Source organism: Bos mutus, unplaced genomic scaffold (genome assembly GCF_027580195.1).
Source record: "Bos mutus isolate GX-2022 unplaced genomic scaffold, NWIPB_WYAK_1.1 CTG247, whole genome shotgun sequence".
In the NCBI taxonomy this organism is placed as follows: Eukaryota; Metazoa; Chordata; class Mammalia; order Artiodactyla; family Bovidae; genus Bos; species Bos mutus.
This window is the reverse complement of record NW_027219752.1, coordinates 45,000-68,781: the sequence shown is the minus strand read 5'-3', so window position 1 is coordinate 68,781 and position 23,782 is coordinate 45,000. Positions and strand designations below refer to the sequence as shown.

The window sequence follows — 23,782 nt, the reverse complement described above, 5'->3', positions numbered from 1 at the left end:
TGGAGTCATTAGTAAAAAGCAAAACATAAGGGGAGGGTAGACAAGCTAAAACAGAATAAGTAGAATTGCTATCTGGGCAGTATAAGGAAACAGGAGCAGTAGCAGCAAGGGCTATCCAAATTTCAGGTTGCCAATATGTCTGTTTCTTAGTTGTATAAGACAGCATAGGAGGAACAAATTGATTACAATGCCTTCTAGTGGCATGTATTGGCCAAGGAAGAGGAATCCTATCCCAATTCTTGAATCTTCCCTCAAATGTATCATTGGCCAATGGATCCTCACCTGGATTAGGGTTGCTCCAGTCCTGAATACTATAATCTCCACCTCCTGGTATCCTATAATCAATCCTTGAATCATAAATACAAGATGTCCAAGTCGGATACCCTGTACGACTGTGGTGTTCCATACTTTGTCTGAAGGAGCAACCTTATAACAATTTGGATATTTTGGTGGAGATTTGAAATGCAGGGTTACATAGGGGTCAAGAATCCCGGGCATACGAACCAATAATACCCAAGCTGACCGATGACGTAAAGACCAGGAATCTGTTATAATTATTTTTTTAGAGGCCCCAACACATCCTTCTTTGGTTGGGGTAATAAAGCTTCTAGGCTCATTGGGGAAGTTAAAGCAAACAGGGAAATCACCTGTTAATCCCCTGAAGGTATAATTGAAGTTAATAGGATATTTATCTCTAGTGTAAGAAGTATAGGATCCTCCCAAGAGCTGAGGTTGGTCTGTGTTGACCCGTATAGGCTCATTATTCCAAGTAACAACTTGGAAAGTTGGAGGGTCTGGGACACACGCCCAATATTTGGTTGGAATAGGAGAGGCGCTTACCTGACAGGAAAGCAAAGCAAGCATGGCAATAAATATTTTCTCAGGAGAAGCTGGAGATCCCTGTAAGGAAGCTATTCCCTGTGCCTGGTGGCAGAGTGTTTTTATTTGTCCCCAAGTGGGTATGGAGGCATTCTGGGTCGCCTGAGTCAGGCGGCCTGACACCCTTTTGTGAGGCAAAGGCTCGGGGGGAGCAATATCCTGTATGTGAAGTTGAGACATCTGTTTGGTGGGCAGATCCATTCCCTGCTCATCCGGGATCCCTGATGTCAGTTGCTCTGATGTCAGTGGTGTTTCCCGAGCTGGCGGGGGGAGCAAAGGCAGAGGAGGCCCCTTCCTCTTTCGGGGTCATGGCGGCCATGGAATCCGGTATCCGAGGGGCTGAGACATGGCGAATCAATCTTTCTGGAACCCAAATTGGAGAATCTGCATCCTGTGGAAAAATACAAGCATATCCTCGACCGCTGGTTAACAATGGGTCGGGGCCTTTCCATTGTCCGGAAAGGAGGTCCTTACATTTAACTAATGGTTTTGTATTCAATTGCTCCGGGCACCAATGGCAAAGCATTGCAGTAATTCTGGCCGAGTCAGTATTTAAAATATTTATTACAAAAAGAGCATGTTGCAAGATCTGATGGGGAGAACTATATTTAAATTCCCCTTCTTTTAGTTTTTGAATTTGGATTTTTAACGTTTGATGTGCTCTTTCCACAATGGCCTGTCCTTGTGGATTATAAGGGATGCCTGTATTATGTTTAATTTGAAACTTTAGACAAAATTCCTGAAAAGACTTAGATGTGTAAGCAGGAGCACTATCAGTTTTTAAGGCTTTTGGCAGACCCATATATGAGAAACAAGTAAAGAGATGTTGTATTACATCTTTAACTGCTTCCCCTGTACGAGCAGTTGCAATAATAACATGAGAAAAGGTATCTACTGTTACATGAACAAAAGACAATTTTGCAAATGAAGAGATGTGAGTTACATCCATCTGCCAGAGTGCATTAGGTTTAAGACCTCCAGGGTTAACTCCCATAGGTAAACTATTTAAAGTAGTGGGACACTGAGAACAGAAAGGAACAATCTCCCGAGCAGATCCTTGAGGAATCTGAAATTGATATCTTAGTGCAGTAGCATTTTGATGGTGGAGTGAATGAGAAGCTCGGGCTTCTTCAAAAGCAGAAGCCACTGTGACCTTAGTTAGTGAATCTGCCAGGTCATTTAAGGCATTTAAAGGTCCAGGAAATCCAGAATGAGCCCGAATGTGGCCAATAAAATATGCTCGGCTTTGTTTCCGAATTTGCTGCTGCAGTTTAGTTAACAAGTGAAATATTGCAGTTTTGTTCTTGGGCAGGACCGCAGTCTCAATGTGTGGAAACAGCCTGACCACATACTTAGAATCAGAGTAAAGGTTAAATTCCTCCTCTGCAAACATAACAAAAGCCTCTATAACAGCTGTGAGTTCAGCTCTCTGGGCCAAAGTCTCCTGCGTATGTAAAACTTTACGCTGATCTTTTGTAACTATAGAAGCTCTGCCATTAGCAGACCCGTCAGTAAAACCCATTTGAGCATCTGAGATGGGAGAGTATTTACATCTAACAGGGAAAATAACCGGGTGTTTAGACATAAAATTTAGCAAAACATGTGAAGGTTAATGATGCAGAATTTGGCCAAAATAATTTCCTATAGCAATCTGCCAATCCTTATCAAACATTAGAAGAGCATCAAGTTGTTCTTTATTATATGGAATTACAATTTCTGCTGGTTCTTTACCGAACAATTCAATGCTATGTTTTCTCCCTTTCAATATCAACGTAGCTATCAGTCCTGGATAAGAGGCCACTACTTTTTTAGCCTTGGCGGGGAGATGGACCCATTCTAGGGGGCCATTTTGCCATAAAACTCCCATAGATGCCGTTGGAGTAGCTAGGCAGAGGAATTGCCAATTTGTTTGTAAATTAACTCTTTTTACATAGCTATCGGATAAAGCTGCTTCCACTTTTTCTAAGGCCTCCTGAGCCTCAGCAGTTAATTGTCTCTTAGAAGTTGGATCAGGATCCCCGCGTAAAATGTTAAAAAGAGGTTTTAATCCAGCAGTGGTTAATTTTAAATAAGGTCTGATCCAATTAAATGTCATCATTTAAAGTAACAAGGTGATCTTTTCTCAATTTTAATGGGGCATGAGTCACAGTTTCTGAACTGATAACCCGTCCTAAGTAAGTTATGGGCGGATTGACTTGAATTTTCTCCGGGGCAATTTTTAAGCCTCTGTCTGTTAATGCCTGGGTCAAATCCTGGAGGACAGTTTGTAAATGAGCTCTATCAGGGTGAGCTATTAAAATATCATCCATATAGTGAATCATATACAGTTGTTCATATTTAGCCCTAATATCTTCTATAGCTGCATTAACAAAATTTTGACATAAAGTAGGGCTATTTTTCATTCCCTGGGGCAACACTTTCCATTGAAACCTTAAATGAGGCTGTTTAAAATTTTCTGCTGGTAAACTAAAGGCAAATCGCTTTTTATCCTCAGCATTTAAGAGGATGGTGAAAAAACAGTCTTGCAAATCAATTACAATAATATTATATCCTTCTGTGATGGCTACTGGGGAAGGAAGCCCAGGTTGTAAGGCCCCCATATCTTCCATAGTGGCATTAGTAGCTCTTAAATCTTGTAAAAGTCACCACTTGCCAGATTTTTTCTTAATAACAAAAATAGGAGTATTCCAGGGGCTTTGGAGGGCTCAATATGTCCCAATTCTAGTTGTTCAGAAATTAACGCTTTGGCTGCCAGTAGTTTTTCTTTAGTCAGAGGCCACTGTTCTACCCACACTGGGTCCTGAGATTTCCACGTAATGGGGTCGGCAGCAAAAACAATGGCCTCCATCAAAAATTTGGATACCCTAATCCCGGCTTTCGAGGAGCCGGGCAAATTGGCTGAATTATTTCTGTCTGCTGTTTACCTAACCCTTTTGAGGGGTCATAGCCCATTTGTAGCATTTGAAAAGTTACTTTATCATCAGGGCTAAAAAGTAACATGCCCATTTGAGACAGCACATCTCTCCCTCACAGGGAAAAGGGGAGTGAAGGAATTACATATGGTTGGAATGTTCCACGGGTATTCTCAAATTGCCAGTCTAGAATTTTAGCACTTTTAGCTACTGCAGGAGCTCTTCCTATGCCCACCAAATCATTTTCAGTAGTATGTGTGGGCCAGGAACTGGGCCAGTCTTTCCCAGAAATACAAGAAACATCTGCTCCTGTACCTAATAGTCCTTCAATAGACTTGCCACTAACAAGAATAGATTTCATAAGACACTTCTTAGTAATTTCTGTTACCCAAAAAGCCATGTCACTAGATCCAAATCCTTTGTCCTGCCTTTCATTTTGGGTGGCTGTTTGCCCAATTGTATTATGATAAGGCAAAAGTAAAAGTTGGGCTATTCTCTGTCCCTGATGTATTTGTAAAGTTTTAGTCGGGGGTGAAATCATTATCCGAATTTCTCCTGTATAATCTGAGTCAATTACTCCAGGAATAATCGTAAGACCTTGTATAGCTAAGGAACTTCTGCCTAGTATAATTTCTACCAGGCCTGTTGGTAACAGACCTTTAACTCCTGTAGGGATTTTTATAGTGGGGCTATCTGGTGTTAATATTGTTGAGGTGGTGGAACTGAGGTCCAGTCCTGCGCTGCCTGGGGTTGCTCTGATGAGCTGTGAGATGGGACGAAGGGAATGAATGGGTTCAGTGAGGCTGCCCCAATTGTTGTCGGGGCCTGGGGCTGGCCCCTCAACCCGTTTCCCGACTGCTTGTTGGGGCCTAAAAAGGCTCAATTTCTATGACCTTATATAATCTTGACCTACAGTCCCTTGCCCAATGATATCCTCTCTGGCAGCGAGGGCAAAGAGACCTAGGATTAATGAGCAGGGGGGCAGGGTTTTGTGGAGCAGACACAGCCGGTTGGGCCAGATTAGGTAGATAAGAACCGGGTGTTCTTTGAGGGCAGTCATGAAAAGTGTGTCCCTTCTGGCCACAGGAAAAACTAGTTCCAGGGAATGCATTCCTGCCTTGGTTATTGGGATCACCTTGTAATGGCTTATTTTTGTTAGTAAAAAAAGATTGGATTGCCTGCTGATAAGAGTTTCCTTTTATCGCTCCAGCTATAGCAACACCCTGTAGCATTGATGGTCCTACATCTGCACACTGTTTCATATAATCAATTAAAGATCCAGTTCTTCTAACAGGGCGCAATATAGCCTGGCAGGTAGAATTAGCATTTTCAAAGGCCAAGTGTTTTGTTAACAGTTTAGCTGCCTCAGAGTCAGAAATTATTCTCTGGACAGCTTCTGAGAGTCATGAGACAAAATCTTCAAATGGCTCTTCTGACTTTTGTTTAATATCAGATAGAGTGGCACCTGATGCCTTACCACCGGGCAATGAGCACCAGGCAGTAAAGGCACAATCAGCCACCTGTTGTATAGCAGTCCTATCTAATTTCATCTGTTCGTCATACGAGGGGTAGTCGGACTGTCCAAGTAATATAGGTTCAGTGATATGTTTAAAGTCTCCATTTTGGTTAGAAAAAGCCTATATATGAGCGAGATCATCATATTCAGATTTCCAAAGTATAAAATGTCTTCCGGACAGGCAGGCCCTAGCAATTGATTTCCATTCTCGAGATGTTAATCATTGGCCTGCTAAATTTTCTACTAGCTGCATTGTATATGGGGCTTTAGGCCCATGTGAAATACATGCATTTTTAAGTTCTTTTACCAGTTGAAAAGAAACAGGCTCCCAGTTGATAGCCTTTTGTTCCCTTTCATCATTGTCAAAAATTAAAGGGAAACAAGCCTGAAGTTGGGGATCGAATTTCTCGCCAGCGGCAGAAAAGGCCTGTCTCTGTGGGATCGATATTGGAATTTTCCCACTTCGATAGGGAGGTGGCAGCAATAATGTGGGTTTAATAGGACCTGTACGGCTTTGTATGGGAGGTGGTATGGGAGGTGGTATGAAAGGTGGTATGGGAGGAGGTGGCAATGGCATAGGTTCCACATTCTCTGCTCTGTACTCTGGAGCTCTTTGAACTGTTTGGTATCCAGAGGTTACATATGGATTAACTGGGAAGGTCCCTTGGGAATCCCTAGGGGCATATGGCCTGATTGGAGACGTTTCCCTTAAGCTCTTTGGAGCTGATGGCTTGACAGGGGAAGTTTCTCTTAGGCCTTTTGGGGCATCTTTGTTTAAGAGATGCCAATCTTCATCGGAGTGATATTTAGCTGTTATCTCGTCTAAATTCTCTTTTTCTTTTGGGGAAGGCTGATCTTGTTTCTCATCCCTATCTTTAAGTTGTTCCTGAGTAGTCATGGCTGCTAACATTTTTCTTAGTTGCCAATGTTCAGGCAGGTCTTCGTTTTTCTCATTTTCCTCAGGCTTACCTACAGTTTTGACCTCATTTTCCTCTTTAAACGTTACTCTTTTAGATTCAGAAGCAGGTTTAGCTACAGCATTTTCTTCACTATCCCTTTTAAGATGTACTTTTTCTGAATCCGGGGCAGGGTCTAAGACATCTCTAATGCTATTCCATAAGGAAAAGGTGTCATTAGGCACCTTTTCTGAGCCATGTTCAGCATGGTAAGTTTTTAGCTGTTTTCCTACTTTCTCCCAGACATCTAAGTTAACAGAGCCTTCGTTTGGAAACCAGGGACAGTGCTCTTATACAAAGGAAAAAAATGATTGAATGGTAGATTTTTTAACTTTGATTCCTCTTTTATTTAATAACTGTAAAATTACTCCTATAAAGAGCTGTCTTTCATTTGATTCAGTGTTACCCATGTCAGAAAATTAAGTATAATAGAAGATAAAGCTTTTAGCTTTTAAAAGATCAGGCTTTTCTTTGGCCTTTTAACTTCAGAAACTGTTTTCTCTCTCTAAGTCTAACTCTTTAACACTTTCAACACTTCCCACTTCTCTAGCCCCGTCTATTCTACAAGGGGGTCCACAGCACCCTGAGTGGGGTCCTAGCCATCCCAAACACTGGAAGAACAATAGGGCTGATGACCCAAATTGTTCTGAGGGAGGAGCAGTAGGGCTGATGACCCAAACTGTTCCGAGGGGGAACAAGAGGGCTGATGACACAGAATGTTCCAAGAAGGGGGGGAGGGCAATAGGGCTGATGACCCTAATTGCTTTGGGAAGCTTACCTTCGAATAGCCTGTCTCGGGCGCCACCTGCCGGGGTCCAGCCCCGGCTGATCCAGGGTATTCGAAGGAGGGACGGCGTCAGCGAGGGTCAGGAAACAACTGCTTAATTAAACGTTAATTAAGGATATAAAGAGTAATAGAATGAGGATAGCTCAGTAGGAAAATTCAGTGAAGAAAAGAGGCTGAATAAAATTCCAAAGCAGGGAATTTACATCACCTACAAAGGCCTCAGGCATCCTCCCGTTCTCCCGAAGGAGAGGAGACACTAAGGCCTCACCAGTCAGATCCTAGAAGCCCAGGCAAAATTAGTAGGCTTGACGAGCTTCCCCGCCTCAGAGGAAAAATTCAGCCAGAAGGTGAAAGAAAGAACGACATGGGGAGACCAAATTTCGGTGAACAAGGCCTGCACTTTATTTCCCAAAGTAGTTTTTATACCTTAAGTTGTGCATAGAGGATAATGGGGGAAGGGGTGGAGTCATGCAAGGACAGCAGTTCCTGATCTAGCCGAAGCCAGGCTTTCAAACTTATCATATGCAAAAGTTTAGGTGATTTACATCATCTTCTGGCCAGGAGGCCTGTTAACATTTTAAGAAACTTATTTTCTCTAAAGGTGATTATTCTAAAGTCAGGCGCCAGCCTCCAAAAAAGCATTGGATAAAGTTGCATTCCTATAGGGTGAAGGTGAGGTGGGCTCAATCAAGAAAAGAATTAACTCAAGGGTCCAAGATTACAAACATTGAGGCTACTACTTACATTTCTAAACACCCATTATATCAATCAATACACTGCCAAGGACACAGTAGGGAAGGGATATGGAGACTTAGCACCAAACATTGGCCCAATAAGTGAAAAACCCTTCACCAATACAATTTCTAATCAGTCTTTTAACTACTCAAAGGAATCTGTGTTTAGACAGTTTAGAACATCTCCTGTCTCTCACAGTGGGCGGCTCTGAACAATCACATGTGGCCGGAAAAACCTATTCAGGCAGGCTAGAGGACTTCCAAAGGAGATTGTAGGTTGAAACACTATCACACCCAGGAATTATTAACTGAAGCTGTAAGCTAACTCTTTTTTCAGAGAGAGGTAGTGGGGGACAGCCCCCCATAAAGTCAGAGGTGTAGGTGAAAGCACAAAGCAGAAAGTAGGCAGACTCTGGTTTTGGGGGTAGATGCTCGAGAATTTCCAGGGGGACTCCTGAGGCTCAATCCCGCCTTTGCGTATGCCAAGCCTCCTTCCTCATGACCTTTGACATGGGTGGAGCTCGCTCCCAGCACTCTCGCACCACAAAAGGAGGCCTGTGTAACCAACTGAATCTAGAGTGGAACCCTGCAGATCCTGCTGCAAGGAAAAAGGATGCCAAGTTCCGCCTCAGCTCCAGAGAAGTCCTGATTCCCCTGGACAGGCTCCAATGGAACAATGAGTATCCCCTCACAACAGGATGAGAGGCCTGTCTGCCCTGCCTATCCTCTTGCAAAAGCCCAAGCCCCCCCCCCCAAACTCGACTGGAGGCCTGACACTCCTTTGACAACTTGAGAGGAATGCAGAGTTCAATTCCTCAACACCAGACGAGGCCTGACTCCATTATTGAACCTTGATAGGAAACCCGAGATCCCTGTCGCCACCGGAGAGAAACACAGAGTTTACAAATTGCATTCTAGACACGACCCTATTCTCGGGCAGCAACTTGAGAGGAATCGAGACATGTTCCGCACAACTCGAAAAGATAAAGGACTTCTCTAAGGCTACACAAGCGGATCCCTGAGGTCCCTGTTGAAAATCGAGAGGAAACCCAAGCATCCTGCCACAACTCGAGAAAAACCATGAGATTTTCCCCTTAACGTGAGATGAGGCCCTTTTCCAGAGCAGTGTCACGAGAGAAACCCCTGTTCCCTCTTGAAACATGAAAGGGTACTTGACACCCTTGATGCAACTCAGGAAGCTTCCCAAGATACCCGTCCCCACTCGAGAGGAACACGGAGTTTCACGCCACAACTCAAGAAGAGCCCCGTTTTTCCTATACTCAACTTGAGATGTGGGTCGATTCCCCTGCTTTTTTCGGGAAAGGAATCCCAACGTTCCTGTTGCCCCTCAAGAGGAGGCTGGTCTCACCTTGAAACTCAAGCACATCCCCGGGAGTCATGCCTCAGTTCGAAAAGAACCTTATTTCCCCAGCCACTCCAGATAAGCCTGATTCCCCTGCACTGACTCAAATGGAACCTCGAGGATCAACTCAAATTACAAAGTGAGGTGTGTAATCCCCATGACACCTCGAGAAAAAGCCCCAGACCCCTGTGTCCACTCAACAGGAAGCCTGGTACCTCATTGAAACCTCGAGAGGGAAGCGGAGTTCCATGTCTTCACACGAGATGAGGCCTGAGTCCCCTGCTGAAACTCCATAGGAACCCCGAGATCCATGTCAGAACTGGAGAGGAACCCTGAGGTTCCGACCTCAACTTGAGATGAGGAGGTATGCCCCTGCACCGACAGAAGAGGTATCCCAAAAGGCCCCTCGCAACTCAAATGAAGACTTGACTTTCCTGAGGCAACACGAGCAGGTTTGAGGTCCCCGTTGCAATTTGAGTGGAACCCCAAGTTTCCTGCTGCGACTCGAGAAACCCCAGGAGATTCTCCCCTCAACGAGAAATGAGGCCCCTTTCTGCTGCAGCATCTCGAGAGAAATCCCACGTTTCCTCTTGAGCCTCGAAAGGGTACTTGACACCCTTTAGGCAACTCAAGAAGTTCCCCAACATACCCATCCCCACTCGAGAGGAACACCGAGTTTCCCAACACAACTCAAGAAGAGCCCCAGTTTCCCCTCCTCAACTCGAGATGAGGGTCGATTTCCCTGCATCATCTGTAAAGGAATGCCGAAGTCCCTGTCCCACCTCAAGTGGAGGGTGGTCTCAACTTGAAACTGGAGAGGAACCCACGAGTCTTGCCACAATTCAAGAGATATGGATATCCACATCCACTCGAGATAAGGCCTGATTCCATTGCACCAATTCGAATGGAACCTGGAGAATCAACTCACAACATGAAGGGAAGACTGATACTCTGGTTGCAAATTTGAGGAAATCCTCAGGTCCCCAATTCATCTTGACTGGAAGCCTGAAACCTCTTTTACAGCTCGAGAGGAAAGCAGAGTTCCATGCCTCAACAAAAATGGAGACCTGACTCCCTGTTTGAAACTACAGACACACCCCGAGTTCCACATCAGAACAAGAGAGGAACCCTGAGCTTACTGCCTCAACTGGAGATGAGGCCCTCTTCAATTGCACCGACCCCAGAGGAATCCCAAGAGGCCCCTCACAAGTCGAAAGGATTCCTGACTTCCCACAGGCACCATGAGAAGCTCCCTGAGGTCATCATCACAACTCGAGGGAACCCAAATATTTCTACCACAACTCGAGAAAGACATCGAGATTCCCCCTTGAACGCGAATTGAGGCCCAATTCCCCTGCCGTGACTTGAGAGCAATCCCGCGCTCCCCCTCGCAACTTGAATGGAGACTGGACTTCCCTGGGGAAATACTAGAGGCTCTTTGAGTTCCTTGTCTTAACTCAAGAGAAACCCCAAACTTCCCGCCGCAACTCGAGAAAACACAGGAGATTCCCCCTTCATTGCCAGATGAGGCCCTTGTTTACCTGCAGAGACTAGAGAGCAATCCCGAGTTCCCTCTCAAAACTCCATAGGAGGCTTGACTCCCTTTAGGCCACTGAAAGAGCTCCAGGAGTTACCTGTTGCAACTCTAGAGGAGAGCAGAGTTCTTTGCTTCAATTCGAGACGAGGCCTGAATCCCCAGGTGAATCTTGAACACAACCCTGAGATCCACGTCACCATTGGAAAGGAAAACGGACTTTCTGTACACAAGTCTGGATGAGGCCTATTTCCCTTGCAGTGACTTGCGAGGAACCCCGAGGTGCCAGTCAGAACTTGAAATCAGACCTGAATTCCCTGAAGCAATACAAGCGGGACCCCGAGATCCATGTCGCAACTAGAGAGGAACATCAAATTTTCCGCCAAACCTCGATGAAAACCATGGGATTCTTCCTGCATCGTGAGATGGGGCCCTTTCCCACTGCAGCATCTCAAGAGAGATCCCACGTTCCCTCTTGAAAATCCAAAAGGTACTCCACACCCTTTATGCAACTCAAGAAGTTCCCCGACATAACCGTCCACACTCGAAAGGAACACCGAGTTCCCTGGCACACCTCAATCTGAGCCCCATTTGCCCCTCCTCATCTCGAGATGAGGGTTGATTCCCCTGCTTTGTCTGAAAAGGAATCCCCACATTCCCGTCGCACTCAAGAGGAGGCCGGTCTCACGATGAAACTAGACAGGAACCCTCGTGGGCCGTGTCACAATGCCAAAAACACTGATTTCCCCATCCACTCGAGATAAGGCCCCCTGCACCGATTCGAATGCAACCACGAATATCGAGTCACAACACAAAGGGGCACTGACACCCTGGTTGCATACTCCAGAAAAAGCCACAAGTTCCAAATCCAACTCGACATGAGGCCTGACACCGCATTCACAACTCGAGAGGCAAGCCGAGTTCCATGCCTCAACACAAGACGAGGCCTGCCTCCCCTGATCAAACTAAACAGAAACCCTGAGATCGATGTCAGAAATGGAGAGGAAGCCTGAGGTTCCCGCCTCAACTCGAGATGAGGCCCTATAAATCCCTGCAGTGATGCAAGAGGAATCCCGAAGTGCCCCTCATAACATGAAAGCAGATATGACTTCCCTGAGGAAACATGAGCGGGTGCCCCAGGTCCCCACGCAACTGAAGAGGAACCCTAAGCTTCCTGCCACAACTGCACGAAAACCACAAAATTCTCCCCTCCATGCCAGATGAGGCCCTTTTACGCTGCAGCATTTCCCAAGAAATCCCACATTCCCTCTTGGAAGTTGAAAGGGAACTTGACACCCTTTATAAAACCACAGAAGCTTCCCGAGATACCCGTCCCCACTTGAGAGGAATGCTGAGTTTCTTGCCACAACTCAAGAAGAGCCACGTTTTCCCCCTCATCAACTCGAGATGAGGATCAATTCCCCTGCTTCGTCTGGAAAGGTATGCCGATGTCCCCATCGCCCCTCAAGAGGAGGCTGGTCTCAACTTGAAACTGGAGAGGAACCTGGGGTTCTTGTCAAAATTTCAGAGACTCAGATTCCCCCAACCACTCGAGACAAGGCCTGATTCCCTTGCACCGATTCAAATGGAACCCAAGAATCAACTCACAGTATGAAGGGAGGACTGATACCCTGGTTGCAAATTTGAGAAAAGCCCCAGGTCCCCAATTCAACTCGACTGGAGGCCTGAAACCTCTTTTACAGCTCAAGAGGATAGCAGAGTTCCATGCCTCAACTCAAATTGAGACCTGACTCCCTGTTTGAAACTGCAGACACACCCCGAAATCCACGTCAGAACAGGAGAAGAACACTGAGGTTCCCGCCTCAAATGGAGATGAGGCCCTCTTCCATTGCACCGACCCCAGAGGAATCCCGAGAGGCCCCTCACAACTCCAAAGGTTTCCTGACTTCCCATAGGCACCATGAGAAGCTCCCTGAGGTCACCGTCGAAACTTGAGGGAACCCAAAGTTTCCTGCCGCAACTCGAGAAAGACCTCGACATTCCCCCTTGAATGCAAATAGAGGACTGATTCCCCTGCAGTGGCTCGAGAGCAATGCTGTGCTCCACCTCACAACTGGAATTGAGACTGGACTTCCCTGGGGCAACACGAGAGGCTCCCTGAGTTCCCCATCATAACTCGAGAAAAATCCAACTTCCCGCCAAGCAACTCGAGAAAAAACCACGAGTTTCCCCATCATCGCTAGATGGGGCCCTTCTTTTCCTGCAGGGCCTAGAGAGCAATCCTGAGTTCCCTCTCAAAACTCATTAGGAGGCTTGACTCCATTTAGCCCACTCAAATGGTTCCAGGAGATACCCATCACAACTCTAGAGGAGAGCAGAGTGCTTTGCTTCAACTGGAGATGAGGGCTGACTCCCAGGTGAACCTTGAATGAAACTCCGAGGTCCCTGTCGCCACTGGAGAGGAACACGGAGTTTCTGGACACAAGTCTAGATGAGGCCTATTTTCCCTGCAGTGACTTGCGATGAATCCCGGAGTGCCCATCACAACTCAAAAAGAGACCTGATTTCCCTGAGGCAATACAAGCAGGACCCTGAGGTCCACGTTGCAACTCGAGAGGAACCCCAAACTTCCCACCAGGCCTCGAGGAAGCTGGTCTCACTTGAAACTGGAGAGGAACCTGGGGTTCTTGTCACAATTTGAGAGACTCAGATTCCCCAACCACTCGAGACAAGGCCTGATTTCCTTGCAGCGATTTGAATGGAACCCGAGAATCAACTCACAACATAAAGGGAGGACTGATACCCTGGTTGCAAATTTGAGAAAAGCCCCAGGTCCCCAATTCAACTCGACTGGAGGCCTGAAACCTCTTTTACAGCTCAAGAGGATAGCAGAGTTCCATGCCTCAACTCAAATCGAGACCCGACTCCCTGTTTGAAACTGCAGACACACCCCGAAATCCACGTCAGAACAGGAGAGGAACACTGAGGTTCCCACCTCAAATGGAGATGAGGCCCTCTTCCATTGCACCGACCCCAGAGGAATCCCGAGAGGCCCCTCACAACTCCAAAGGTTTCCTGACTTCCCATAGGCACCATGAGAAGCTCCCTGAGGTCACCGTCGCAACTCGAGGGAACCCAAAGTTTCCTGCCGCAACTCGAGAAAGACCTCGACATTCCCCCTTGAATGTGAATAGAGGACTGATTCCCCTGCAGTGGCTCGAGAGCAATGCTGTGCTCCACCTCACAACTGGAATTGAGACTGGACTTCCCTGGGGCAACACGAGAGGCTCCCTGAGTTCCCCATCATAACTCGAGAAAAATCCGACTTCCCGCCGCAACTCGAGAAAAACCACGAGTTTCCCCCATCATCGCTAGATGGGGCCCTTCTTTTCCTGCAGGGCCTAGAGAGCAATCCTGAGTTCCCTCTCAAAACTCATTAGGAGGCTTGACTCCATTTAGCCCACTCAAATGGTTCCAGGAGATACCCATCACAACTCTAGAGGAGAGCAGAGTGCTTTGCTTCAACTGGAGATGAGGGCTGACTCCCCAGGTGAACCTTGAATGAAACTCCGAGGTCCCTGTCGCCACTGGAGAGGAACACGGAGTTTCTGGACACAAGTCTAGATGAGGCCTATTTTCCCTGCAGTGACTTGCGATGAATCCCGGAGTGCCCATCACAACTCGAAAGGAGACCTGATTTCCCTGAGGCAATACAAGCAGGACCCTGAGGTCCACGTTGCAACTCGAGAGGAACCCCCAAACTTCCCACCAGGCCTCGAGGAAGCTGGTCTCACTTGAAACTGGAGAGGAACCTGGGGTTCTTGTCACAATTTGAGAGACTCAGATTCCCCATCCACTCAAAGAGACAAGGCCTGATTTCCTTGCAGCGATTCAAAATGGAACCCCAGAATCAACTCACAACATAAAGGGAGGACTGATACCCTGGTTGCAAATTTGAGAAAAGCCCCAGGTCCCCAATTCAACTCGACTGGAGGCCTGAAACCTCTTTTTTGCTCAAGAGGATAGCAGAGTTCCATGCCTCAACTCAAATCGAGACCCGACTCCTGTTTGAAACTGCAGACACACCCCAAATCCACGTCAGAACAGGAGAGGAACACTGAGGTTCCCACCTCAAATGGAGATGAGGCCCTCTTCCATTGCACCGACCCCAGAGGAATCCCGAGAGGCCCCTCACAACTCCAAAGGTTTCCTGACTTCCCATAGGCACCATGAGAAGCTCCCTGAGGTCACCGTCAAACTCGAGGAACCCCAAAGTTTCCTGCCGCAACTCGAGAAAAGACCTCGACATTCCCTTGAATGTGAATAGAGGCCTGATTCCCCTGCAGTGGCTCGAGAGCAATGCTGTGCTCCACCTCACAACTGGAATTGAGACTGGACTTCCCTGGGGCAACACGAGAGGCTCCTGAGTTCCCCATCATAACTCGAGAAAAATCCGACTTCCTGCCAACAATGAGAAAAAACCACGAGTTTCCCCATCATCGCTAGATGGGGCCCTTCTTTTTCTGCAGGGCCTAGAGAGCAATCCTGAGTTCCCTCTCAAAACTCATTAGGAGGCTTGACTCCATTTAGCCCACTCAAATGGTTCCAGGAGATACCCATCACAACTCTAGAGGAGAGCAGAGTGCTTTGCTTCAACTGGAGATGAGGGCTGACTCCCCAGGTGAACCTTGAATGAAACTCCGAGGTCCCTGTCGCCACTGGAGAGGAACACGGAGTTTCTGGACACAAGTCTAGATGAGGCCTATTTTCCCTGCAGTGACTTGCGATGAATCCCGGAGTGCCCATCACAACTCGAAAGGAGACCTGATTTCCCTGAGGCAATACAAGCAGGACCCTGAGGTCCACGTTGCAACTCGAGAGGAACCCCAAACTTCCCACCAGGCCTCGAGGAAGCTGGTCTCACTTGAAACTGGAGAGGAACCTGGGGTTCTTGTCACAATTTGAGAGACTCAGATTCCCCCAACCACTCGAGACAAGGCCTGATTTCCTTGCAGTGATTCAAATAGAACCCCGAGAATCAACTCACAGCATGAAGGGAGAACTGACACCCTGGTTGCAAATTTGAGAAAAGCCCCAGGTCCCCAATTCAACTCGACTGGAGGCCTGAAACCTCTTTTACAGCTCAAGAGGATAGCAGAGTTCCATGCCTCAACTCAAATCGAGACCCGACTCCCTGTTTGAAACTGCAGACACACCCCGAAATCCACGTCAGAACAGGAGAAGAACACTGAGGTTCCCACCTCAAATGGAGATGAGGCCCTCTTCCATTGCACCGACCCCAGAGGAATCCTGAGAGGCCCCTCACAACTCCAAAGGATTCCTGACTTTCCATAGGCACTATAAGAAGCTCCCTGAGGTCACCGTCGCAACTCGAGGGAACCCAAAGTTTCCTGCCGCAACTCGAGAAAGACCTCGACATTCCCCCTTGAACACGAATTGAGGCCTGATTCCCCTGCCGTGACTCGAGAGCAATGGCGCGCTCCCCCTCACAACTGGAATTGAGACTGGACTTCCCTGGGGCAACACGAGAGGCTCCCTGAGTTCCCCGTCATAACTCGAGAAAAATCCAACTTTCCGCCGCAACTCGAGAAAAACCACGAATTTCCCCCATCATCGCCAGATGAGGCCCTTCTTTTCTGCAGGGCGTAGAGAGCAATCCTGAGTTCCCTCTCAAAACTCATTGGGAGGCTTGACTCCATTTAGCCCACTCAAAGGGCTCCAGGAGATACCCGTCTGCTGGGAGCGAGCTCCGCCCATGGCAAAGGTCATGAGGAAGGAGGCTTGGCATACTCAAAGGCGGGATTGAGCCTCAGGAGTTCCCCTGGAAATTCTCGAGCATCTACCCCCAAAACCAGAGTCTGCCTACTTTCTGCTTTGTGCTTTCACCTACACCTCTGACTTTACGGGGGGGGGCTGTCCCCCACTACCTCTCTCTGAAAAAAGAGTTAGCTTACAGCTCCAGTTAATAATTCCTGGGTGTAACAGTGTTTCAACCTACAAACTCCTTTGGAAGTCCTCTAGCCTGCCTGAAGAGGTTTTTCCAGCCACATATGATTGCTCAGAGCCTCCCAACTGTGAGAGGCATAAGATGTTCTAAACTGTCTAAATACAGATTCCTTTGAGCAGTTAAAAGATTGATTAGAAATTGTATTGGTGAAGGGATTTTCACTTTTTGGGCCAATGTTTGCTGCTAAGTTTCCCTATCCCTTACCTGCTGTGTCCCTGGCAGTGTATTGATTAATATAATTGGTGTAAGTAGTAGCTTTAATATTTGTAACCTGGGACCCTTGAGTTAATTCTTTTTCTTGTTATAGCCCACCACACATTTGCCCTATAGGAATGCAACTTTATCTAATGCTTTTGGAGGGTAGCTCCTGACCAATCACCTTTAGAGAAAAATAAGTTTTCTGAAGAAAGGGCCTTAAAATGGTAACAGGCCTCTGGGCCAGAAGATGATGCAAATCACCTAAGCTTTTGCATATGATAAGTTTGCAGGAAGAAAGCCTGGCTTGCTGCATGACTCTACCCCTTCCCCCATTATCCTCTATGCATAACTTAAGGTATAAAAACTACTTTGGAAAATAAAGTGCGGGCCTTGTTCACCGAAACTTGGTCTCCCCATGTCGTTCTTTCTCTCACCTTCTGGCTGAATTATTCAGCCTCTTTTCTCCACTGAATTTCCTCACTGAGCTATCCTTATTTCAGCCTCTTTTCTTCACTGAATTTTCCTACTGAGCTATCCTTATTCTATTACTCTTTATATCCTTAATTAACGTTTAATTAAGCAGTTGTTTCCTGATCCTCGCCGACGCCATCCCCGCTTCGAATTCCCTGGATCCACCGGGGCTGGACCCCAGCACCCGTCGCAACTGGAGAGGAGAGCAGAGTGTTTTGCTTCAATTGGAGAAGAGGGCTGACTCCCCAGGTGAACCTTGAATGCAACCCCGAGATCCCTATCGCCACTAGAAAGGAAAACGGAGTTTCTGGACTCAAGTCTAAATGAGGCCTATTTTCCCTGCAGTGACTTGCGATCAATCCTGGCATGCCCGTCACAACTCGAAATGAGACCTGACTTACCTGAGGCAATACGAGCGGGACACTGAGGTCCACGTTGCAACTCGAGAGGAACACGAAACTTCACGCCAGGCCTCAAGGAAAACCACAGGATTCTCCCCTCAACTTGAGATGAGGTCCTTTCCTTCTGTAGCATCTCGAGAGAAAGCCCACGTTCCCTCTTGAAACTCGAAACAGTACTCAACACCCTTTATGCAACTCCAGCAGTTTTCCAACATACCCGTCCCCACTCGAGAGGAACACCGATTTCCCCAGCAGACCTCAATCTGAGCCCCTTTGCCCCTCCTCATCTCAAGATGAGGGTCGATTCCCCTGCTTTGTCTGAAAAGGAATCCCCACATTCCCATCACACCTCAAGAGGAGGCCGGTCTCGCATTGAAACTAAACAGGAAGCCTCGTGGTTCATGCCACAATGCCAAAGACATCGATTTCCCCATCCACTCAAGATAAGGCCTGATGCCCCTAAACTGATTCGAATGGAACCACGAGGATCGAGTCACAACACGAAAGGGCACTGACACCCTGATTGCATCCTCCAAAAAAAGCCACAGGTTCTAAATCCAACTCGACAAGAGGCCTGACACCCTATTTACAGCTCAAGGGGCAAGCCAAGTTCCATGCCTCAACGCAAGACAAGGCCTGCCTCTCCTGTTCATACTCCACAGAAACCCCGAGATCGATGTCAGAAATGGTGAGGAACACTGAGGTTTCCGCCTCAACTCGAGATGAAGCCCTACTCATCCCTGCAGCGACTCGAGAGGAATCCCGAGGTCCCCCTAGCAACTCGAAAGCAGATCTGATTTCCCTGAGGAAACACAAGCGGGTTCCCCAGGTCCCCATGCAACTCGAGAGGAACCCTTAGCTTCCCACTACACCTCCACAAAAACCACGAAATTTTCCCCTCCATGCGAGATGAGGCCCTTTTACGCTGCAGCATTTCCCATGAAATCCCACCTTCCCTCTTGGAACTCGAAAGGGAACTTGACACCCTTTATAAAACCTCAGAAGCTTCCGAGATACACGTCCCCACTCGAAAGGAATGCTGAGTTTCCCGCCACAACTCAAGAAGAGCCCCGTTTTCCCCTCCTCAACTCGAGATGAGGGTCGATTCCCCTGCTTCATCTGGAAAGGAATGCCGACGTCCCCATCGCCCCTCAAGAGGAGGTCGGTCTCAACTTGAAACTGGAGAGGAACCCGGGGGTCTTGCCACAATTCGAGAGACATGGATTTCCCCATCCATTCGAGATAAGGCCTGGTTCCATTGCACCGATTCGAATGGAACCCCGAGAATCAACTCACAACATAAAGGGAGGACTGATACCCTGGTTGCAAATTCGAGCAAACACCCAGGTCCCTAATTCAACTCGACTGGAGTCTGAAACATCTTTTACAACTAGAGAGGAAAGCAGAGTTTCATGCCTCAATACAAGTCGAGACCCGACTCCCTGTTTGAAACTGTAGACACACCCCAGGATCCACGTCAGAACAGGTGAGGAACCCTGAGGTTCCCACCTCAACTGGAGATGAGGCCCTCTTCCATTGCACCGACCCCAGAGGAATCCTGAGAGGCCCATCACAACTTCAAAGGATTCCTGACTTCCCAAAGGCACCATGAGAGGCTGAGGTCACTGTCGCAACTCGAGGGAACCCAAAGTTTCCTGATGCAACTCGGGAAAGACCTTGAGATTCCTCCTTCAACGTGAATTGAGGCCCGATTCCCCTGCCATGACTGGAGGGCAAGCTCACGCTTCCCCCGCAATTGGAATGGGTACTAGAATTTCCTGGGCAACATGAGAGGCTTCCTTATTTCCCCATCATAACTCAAGAGAAACCCCAAACTTCCCACCACAAGTCGAGAAAATCCACTAGATTTCCCACATCACTGCCAGATGAGGCTCTTCTTTTCCTGCAGGGCCTAAAGAGCAATCCCGAGTTCCCTCTCAAAACTCCATAATAGGCGTGACTTCCTTTAGGCCACTCAAAGGTCTCCAGGAGATATCTGTTGCAACTGGAGAGCAGAGCAGAGTGCTTTGCTTCAACTCAAGATGAGGCCTGACTCCCCAGGTGAACCTTGAATGCAACCCTGAGATCCCTGTCTCCACTGGAGAGGAACACGGAGTTTCTGGACACAAGTCTAGATGAGGCCTATTTCCCTTGCAGTGACTTGCAAGGAATCCTGTGGTGCCTGTCACAACTCGAAATGAGACCTGGCTTCCCTGAGGTAATATGAGCAGGACCCTGAGGTCCATGTCACAACTTGATAGAAACCCCAAACTTCCCGCCAAGCCTCGAGGAAAACCACGGGATTCTCCCCTCAACCCGAGATGAGGCCCTTTCCCACTGCATCATCTTGAGAGAAATCCCACATTCCCTCTTGAAACTCGAAACGGTACTCAACACCCTTTATGCAACTCCAGAAGTTCCCCGACATACCCATCCTCACTCAAGAGGAACACCCAGTTTCCCGGCACACCTCAATCTCTGCCCCTTTGCCCCTCCTCGTCTTGAGATGAGGGTCGATTCCCCTGCTTTGTCTAGAAAGGAATCCCGACATTCCTGTCACACCTCAAGAGGAGGCCGGTCTCACAATGAAACTAGACAAGAACCCTCGTGGATCATTCCACAATGCCAAAGACACTGGTTTCCCCATCCACTTGAGATAAGGCCTGATGCCCTGCACTGATTTGAATGGAACCCCAAGAATCATGAATAAACATGAATAAGCATTAAAACCATCTTCAGTGAAAAATATCCATATAGACAAGGCCACACAGATCCCATATTCACTATGTCTGCTTTAAATCCATCAAGTTTGTCCAAATCACTGAAAATCTCAGTAACACTCTTTAAAAAAAAAAAATGGAAAGAAAAGATATATTCATACAATTTAACAATTGCTGAAATGGAAGTGGGGCTGTGGGTTACATTATACTGTAGAAACCATATGATTTCCTGATTTTGGAGACTATGTGCAGGTTTTGCAGGAGAATGCACCCATTTTGGATAAAACACATAGAGTATTTTAGATGATGTGGCAAATGAGAGCACTTTTTCCCATTGCTAGGTGTTTTCTGTACATTTTAAATTCCCAGAAAGTAAATTATGTCTCAAAACAAACAAGTCAATACCATAAAAGAAAATCAGATTAGACAGGCATGAAACTTTTCTAGAGAGGTCAAGACTTACCCAGACGAAGTTCAAGGGAAGCTGTGATGCTCACTGCCCTTGAAGGAGTCCACATGGAATGAAGAAGTACTGTGGGAAGTCTATTAGTAACCACCATGCCTTGGGTCCTCTGGATGACCTATTGCAGGAGAAAGAGATTTTACAAATAAAATTTTCCCCATAACTTCACAAAAAGTTGTTAGACTACATTCAGTAAAGTTGAATAATTTCTGATCAATTTACAATCATATAAAATAGTACAACTTACAATCCCAATCAACATACAAAAATTACTTGCCTTTCTATACACTAATAACAATCAGAAACAAAAATTAAGAAAATCCCACTTACAGTTGCATCCAAAAGAATAAAACATCTAGCAACAAACTTAATCAAGGACATAAAAGACCAGTAGTCAGAAAGCTAGAAAGCACTGATAAAGAAATCAAAGTCAAATAAACAGAAAACTATTCCATGCTCACGCACTGGAACAATGAGGAATTAAAATGTCCATTCCAACCAAAGCCATCAACAAATACACTGACTGCAATCACAAAATAATATTCAATGGCCTTTTTCACAGAAATAGAAATATTCCTCATACTAGGCTGCTACTATTGAACAGGACCTTAAACGGCCAAGAAGACTCTGAGAAAGAAGAACACAGCTGGAGACATCTTGCTCTCCGACTTCAAACTACATCAGGGACCTGTAGTAACCACCACAGTGAGGAACTGGCAGGAAAATAGACACATGGTCTCCAGGAAAGAATAGAGAGCCCAGGAATGAGCCCACATGTACGTGGTCAGTTCATGAAAATCAAACCAGGAACAAGCAAAGAGGAAAGGACAGTCTACTTAAGAAACAGTGACAGGAACACTGGCCACCTACTCAGAAGAACATCAGTGAAGGTCATCCTCTAGATCATCTAACAGAAATCTAACTGAAAACCTGCCATTTTGCACATGCAGCTCTTTCCCCCTGCCTGAATCCTGAGACGGACCTCCTGTCAGCGCTCAGCTGGACACAGGAAACGTCTACTTTGCCCTCATTTTTCCCTCTTGCAGTGCCTTCGTGCTGGCAGGCACTGAGGCAACCCCGCTCCTCTCAGCCAGGATGTAGCCCCATTAGCCAGGAGCCCGAACCCTGACAGCCCTGAAGAGACAAAGCACCCGCCAGCTGGTCACCACGCCCAGTCTGAAGGCAAAGGGTCCTGCGCCGGCGGGTCAGAGGGGTTTTGGCGCCCTCTGCGGGCCGCCAGAGAAGAGCGGGCAGCCCCGCGCTCACAAAACTCAGAGGGCTCACCCAGAAGCAGCTCTGCTGTGAGCACTCAGACTGGAAGCCCAAACTGAAATGGAGCAAAATAGCTCCATGACCCTCCTCAAAACATGGCTAAGGAACAATCAGAGCCTGTATGGAATGCAGCCATAAAAAGAACACATTTGAGTCAGTTTGAATGAAGGGGATGAACCTAGAGTGTAATAAACAGGGAAGTCAGTCAGAAAGAGAAAAACATGGAATCAAGAAGGATGGGTCTGACGAATCTGTTCACATAGCAGCACCGGAGATGCAGACATAGAGAAGAGACTTAAAGACAAGGGTGGGGAACAAGAGGGAGAGGGTGAGATGAATGGAGAGAGCAGCATGGATGCATGTACACCAACATTTGTAAATAGACAACCAGTGGGGATTTGCTGTATGATTCAGGAAACTCAAACTTGGACTCTGTAATAACCTAGAGAGGTGGGGATGGATGGGACGTGGGAGGGAGATTCAAAAGTGAGGGGACACACGTACACCTATGGTTAATTCATGTGGATGTATGACAAATCAAACCAATATTGTAAAGCAATGGTCAATTAACTAAAAATAAATAACTGTTAAAAAAAGGTGTAATAAACAGAAACACAAACTTTGCAACTAACACTGTAATTCAATTTAAAAAACTATAAAATTTGAGAAAACAACAAAAGATCTACATGACCTTTTGTCTGGTGATGAGTTCTAACACACAACAAAAAAAAGCCAACTTACCAAATTAGGAATATAAATTATTTAAAACATTGACTTTTACAATTTTATACATTTACTCTGTGAAGGACCTTATTCGAGAGAACCAAAAGACAAACTGTTAAATGAACCACTTACCACCCACCCTTGCCAGGCAACAGAGTAGAGAAAACATTGCAGGAGTCATCTTACAACAGGAGGTCCTGGTAAGGAACAAGGAACTAACAATCTACCACCAACCAGGATTCTGGTGAGGTCAAAAAGAGATGGGAGACTGCAGTCCAGAGGTCCTACCATCTTCCCAAGATCCTCCTTGCTGGAATCCATCTTGGCTGAGTGATGCATGTGCCCCCAGGAAGGATCCCAATTCAGAATGACTGGCAAGAGACAAACCAGAAACTAACCCAATGACCATAAATCCTGAGATGGTGAGCCACGTGGCAGAGTAGTTCTCTCCATTTCCCTCACCCTCTGCCCTGGCAGCCCTTCCCAGTGAAGTCTCTCACTTGGACGGTACTCCTCTCCTCAGCCAATTTATTTCAAACTGTCAGATAAGAATCCACACTCAAGCCTTGGAAGGGACCCCACTGCCTTCATCAAAAACCACAATCCAGGAGAAAATATCTACCAAATGCTACCTTGTAGAGAAGGCAATGGCACTCCCTCCAGTATTCTGGCCTCAGAAATCCCAGAGACAGAGGAGCTTGGTGGGCTATAGTCCAACAGCAGGGCATTTCTGAGGGGAGGAGACAGTCCCAGGGAAGCTGAGGCACTTGCCAAAGACTCCAGAACTTTGGATGACACAGCCAGAACTGTGGTTACCCCTCAAAACTCGAATGGTGACTTGACTTTCCTGAGGCAACATGAGCA

At 46.9% G+C, this 23,782-nt stretch overlaps 1 long non-coding RNA gene across 1 annotated transcript; it reads right to left on the bottom strand.

Moving 5' to 3' along the window:
• Nucleotides 1-405: 405 nt before the first annotated feature.
• On the bottom strand, nucleotides 406-22,009 carry LOC138986897 (uncharacterized). Its single transcript, XR_011463487.1, has 4 exons — nucleotides 21,906-22,009; nucleotides 20,924-21,041; nucleotides 17,741-17,873; nucleotides 406-1,270 (listed from the first exon to the last, which is right to left on the bottom strand). It is a non-coding gene; the product is annotated as an uncharacterized lncRNA (long non-coding RNA).
• Nucleotides 22,010-23,782: the final 1,773 nt, after the last annotated feature.